This window comes from Euphorbia lathyris, chromosome 5 (assembly GCF_963576675.1).
Source record: "Euphorbia lathyris chromosome 5, ddEupLath1.1, whole genome shotgun sequence".
Classification (NCBI taxonomy): Eukaryota; Viridiplantae; Streptophyta; class Magnoliopsida; order Malpighiales; family Euphorbiaceae; genus Euphorbia; species Euphorbia lathyris.
The window spans coordinates 65,195,001-65,200,534 of NC_088914.1; positions in this window are offsets into that span (position 1 = coordinate 65,195,001).

Genomic DNA, 5,534 nt, shown 5'->3' on the forward strand with positions numbered 1-5,534 from the left:
TCTATTGATCATTTTCCGATCGAGATGTATGGCTCCATGAGTCTATGTGTCTATATAGATCTTGTTCATGGATTAACGAAAATGTGCAAAAGCTCTATTTGCCTCTACCATTCTATGAGTCTCTTCCTTTTTGCGGTCAGAAATATAGTGGAATGACCTTTCCAATTCTTTCTCCGGACCCCGCCACTAAGAAAGATGTTCACTTTTTAAAATATCCCATATATGTAGGCGGAAACAGAGGAAGGGGTCAGATTTATCCCGACGGGAGCAAGAGTAACAATACGGTTTATAATGCTACAGCCACAGGGATAGTAAGTAAAATAATACGAAAAGAAAAAGGGGGGTACGAAATAACCATAACAGAGCGTCAGAGGGATGTCAAGTGAGTGATATTATACCCCCAGGATCGGAACTTCTTGTTTCAGAAGTCGAATCCATCAAAGTTGATCAACCATTAACGAGTAATCCTAATGTAGGTGGATTTGGTCAGGGGGACGCGGAAATAGTACTTCAGGCCCCATTACGTGTCCAAGGCCTTTTGTTCTTTTTGGCATCCGTTATTTTGGCACAAATCTTTTTGGTTCTTAAAAAGAAACAGTTTGAGAAGGTTCAATTGTCCGAAATGAATTTTTAGATCTGTAATTTTTTTTTAGATCTGTAATTTTATCAATATCAAGTTCTTAAAAAGAACAAAATTTGGGTTGGTAATTAAAAAAAATTTGTGAAAAGCTCTTTTTTTTCTATTTTTTTATACCTATATCAGATACCAGATTTTGGGAATTACTTGTACTGCATTTCTAGTCATAATATGGATAATGGATAGTGGTAAGAAGACTATTTGACTTTATCCCCTCTTTTGTTTTGCGTTTTGTTTTTTGAATCTGCAGTGGTGTTATTATCTTCCTCTTACTATTCTATCATAGACATAGAGTAGATCAAAAGCTTTCCTATTCTAATAGAATCTAGAATCCAATTTGATTAGAAACTAAACATAAGATAAGTAAGCGGAAAAGAAAAAGATAAATGCGGGTGGAACAAAGGATTCTAAGAGGTATTCTTTTTATTTTATTTGTCTTCTTAGTCTTCGACACAAGAAAATAAATTTTCCATTACCATCATCCTTTTTGTAGTGACGAATCTTGTATGTGTTCCTAAGAAAAGGAATTTGTCCATTTTTCGGGGTCGCAAAGGGGTGTGGAAACACATAAAACTCTTGAATGGAAATGGAAAAGAGATGTAACTCAAGTTCCTTCGAAAATGGTAAGATCTTTTGCGCAAGAAGAAGGGGCTGATCCGTATCATCTTGACTTGGTTCTGATTTCTCTATTTTTTTAAGAATACCGAGTTGGGGTCTTCTCCTACCCGTATCGAATAGAACATGCTGAGCCAAATCTTTTTCATGTAAAACCTGCTTTATTTTATTTAGATCGGGAAAAACGCTTTTATGAAACCATGTGCTATGGCTCGAATCCGTAGTCAATCTTATTTCCGATAGGAGCAGTTGACAATTGAATCCAATTTTTACCATTATTTTCGTATCCGTAATAGTGCGAAAAGAAGGCCCGACTCCAAGTTCTTCAAGAATAGTGGCGTTGAGTTTGTTGACCTGGTGACCCACAACGACCAATCCTGAAAGACCACTCTTTCGTCTAAGGATGCCTAACCACCGCACCGAAAAATCGGGGGGGGGGGGGGGGGGGGGGGTACACTGCGAGGTGGTTAGTTTATCTAGGGCGGATGCCTCCTAAAGAGTAACGGAGGTGTGCGCCGGTAGGCTCAAGCTAAGATTCTGCAGGCGCGCTACAACTAACATAATAGCCAGCTGAAAAACGCTAGCTAGCTAGGCTAGCACGCAATGGCTTTCTCTGAGAGGGGCTACCTTCTTCAAGCTCCGCCCAACCTATACAAGGCGCTACTCGCTTTCTGTCAGCCACAAGTGGCTTAAGTAGTGGTCGACATTCCTACGTGCTCCTCCTTGCTGTCTCCCTACTTAAAAATCCAAAAAAAGTAACCTTTGGATGTTGTCGTGACGCTTTGTTTACGAAGGTTACGGGGGTCTGGGGTTATGGATGAATTCAGTCAGCGAAAGTCCCTCAAACTCAAATGGTATAGTTCTTTTGTTGGTAGCTTGGAGGATTAGAAACATGACTATTGCTTTCCAATTGGCTGTTTTTGCATTAATTGCTACTTCATCAATCTTACTGATTAGTGTACCCATTGTTTTTTCTTCTCCTGATGGGTGGTCGAGTAACAAAAATGTTGTATTTTCCGGTACATCATTATGGATTGGATTAGTCTTTCTGGTAGGTATCCTTAATTCTCTCATCTCTTGAACCTATTTGTTCTAGATACAAAAATGAAATGAAAATGACCCCTCCCCTGAACTCAATTAATCGATTGGATCGTATATCAACATCCAATCTCCAGGAAAAGATAAGGTTCCATCGGAACAATTATTTATTTCAGGGTACCCCCTCTCTCTGTTTATTTTTTTGAAAAAGAAACAGAGAGAGAGGAAGTGTGAGTAGAAATGATAAAAAGATATTGGAACATTAATTTGGAAGAGATGATGAAAGAGGGAGTTCATTTTGGTCATGGTACTAGAAAATGGAACCCGAGAATGGCCCCTTATATCTCTGCAAAACGTAAAGGTATTCATATTACAAATCTTACTAGAACTGCTCGTTTTTTATCAGAAGCTTGTGATTTAGTTTTTGATGCAGCAAGTAAGAGAAAACAATTCTTAATTGTTGGTACCAAAAATAAAGCAGCGGATTCAGTAGCGCGGGCTGCAATAAGGGCTCGGTGTCATTATGTTAATAAAAAATGGCTCGGTGGTATTTTAATGAATTGATCCACTACAGAAACTAGACTTCAAAAGTTCAGGGACTTGAGAATGGAACAAAAGACAGGTAGAGTTGACCGTCTTCCGAAAGGAGACGGGACCCGATTGAAGAGACAGTTAGCTCACTTACAAACATATCTCGGCGGGATTAAATATATGACAGGGTTACCCGATATTGTAATACTCGTTGAGCAGCAAGAAGAATATACGGCTCTTCGGGAATGTATCACTTTGGGAATTCCAACCATTTGTTTAATTGATACAAACTGTGACCCGGATCTCGCAGATATTTCGATTCCAGCGAATGATGACGCTATAGCTTCAATCCGGTTAATTCTTAATAAATTACTATTGAATAGCTACCTCGTGAATAGGTAAACTCATCAACGGACTACCCATCCTCGTTTTTTCCATCTAATTGTTTATGTTTATTTGTATTCTAGGAGAAAAAGATGATTTGAAATCCTTTAGTTTTTTCAAACTAATCGCTCTTTTGATTTTGGAAGAAAAATATCGTTATCAATATACTCTTTCTTTTACACATTCACCTCCCACTTTCTTTATAGGGGAGAATAGCTAATAGTTAGGACTCATTAAAAGAAAATTGAAAATCTGTTCATATTCATAGAAAAGCCTTTCCCGCATTAGGTACTAATTTTTTTTAACGTAAAATTAGATCGGATAATCGATATCCGAATTCGATCCAGGCTTATTATTTCTTGGTTAAAAAAAAAGAGATAGGTTTCTAATAACATTCCATTCCTCTCCAATCCTCTTACATTAGTTAATACTTCAAGAGGATTTGCGATGGAATGAAAGAACAAAAGTGGCTTCAGGAAAGTTTCATTATTGAATCACTTTTTCAATTTCAATAATATGTCCCAAGTTCCTTTAGATAATGAAGATCTGGTTTTAAGTTATCTTTTAGCCAAGATAGTTTTGTGTTCTACGTATACTACCAATATATACTACCACAAGATAGTATCAAAGTACTTATAATTCGATCAGAGCGCGTCTAATTTATAGACTCCATAAAAAGATTTGAATGATTAGGCAGTTTTTTTTCAACTTTAAAATTACTTTTGCCTTTCGTAGGAATAGAATTTAAGATTTCAAAATTTAAAGAAACTTAGTTTCGTCAAAAAAAAGTATGTATATTCAAAAATTAAGGGATCGCAAATATGAAAATAAGAGCTTCTGTTCGTAAAATTTGGGTCATCCCTTGGCCAGCATATCAAGTCTCCGCCTGGTTTGCTCTTTCTTTGCCGCGACCAATGATGGTGAGAAGCCCTATTCAGTGACTGATTGTGTTGAGTCGGATACCTCTTTAGAACAAATAAGACCTCCCCGCGCTCTCTGCTTGATCCGGGAATACAAACCTCCCTTTTTCTTTTCTATTGCAATTTCTGGATTATTATATGATGATTTTTAAACTTTCTATATATAGAAATAGAATATAGAAATAGAAAGAGATAGACTAGAAACGACATCTCTTATCTTATGTCAATGACGCCAAAGGGGATATTAAATGAATGGAATTGAGATATCGATGGAATATAATGAAATAGAGCCACTTTGAGGTTCCCTATGAAATGAGGCATGGAACGAAGACACTACGAATAAGTTCTGGGAGTTACGAAGGAAACTTCGAGCTCATATTGGTCATGGGTTGAGAACGGGAATTGAACTCTATGAGATCTAATCTCCCGTTGTTCCTCAGTAGCTCAGTGGTAGAGCGGTCGACTGTTAACTGACTGGTCGTAGGTTCGAATCCTACTTGGGGAGATTTGATTCATTCCGAATTCTTTAATTCGGAATGAAAGGGTTCGCTTTGACCGTTAAGAGTAGGTAAGTCGTTCCCTGTGTCTTTCTTTCTATTGCATTCTATCTCATCATATCACATTCTGTTCTGTGATATTTGAGAATCACCGTCAATACCTCGGTGTAGGTAAGTCCGGTATAATCCTTTGTTCCATAGTCTGGGGCTATTTACAACTAGCCAATTAAGAATTTTCAGATGTACTAGCAAGTGCATCAAAGATGCAGTCATCGATTCTCCTGAGAGGCCACAATTACCGCATTTTTTGTTTAGAAAAACAAAAACTATCTAAAACTATCTATAAAAATAATTAGATAGAATAGCTTCGACTCTGTCAATTGATAATGAAAAAACGAAATCTGGATAAATACCAATACTTATTACAGGTAGAAGGATAGAGGCTTTCTAGGCAGATGGGAAAGACTTTGCCCTCCCTAAAGCGAAGCTCAGCTCGGCAGGCCTTACTATTTTAAAAGTATAAAAGTGTTGAAAGAGTGAAGTCTGGGGACAACGGTAAACGTGAGGAATGGGATCCCAAAAACTTACCCCCCTACTAAATAAGTTCGCAAACAAGGGACAAACACCTACCTTTCCAACGCGATGACTTTAAATTGTTGGAAAGGTGACACGCAAGCGAGCGGTTCCATCTATTTCTTTATCTCCCCGTGAATTGTATGTTTGTAACAATAGGGACAAAATTTTCTCAATTCCAATCGACTAGGCGTATTGTGTCGATTCTTTTGAGTAATATATCTCGAAATACCTGTTGATTTCTTATTAACACTCTTTCGAACACAACCGGTACATTCTAAAATAATCCTTACTCGAATCTCTTTCCCCTTGGCCATAAACCTCCTTGAGATTTTGGGA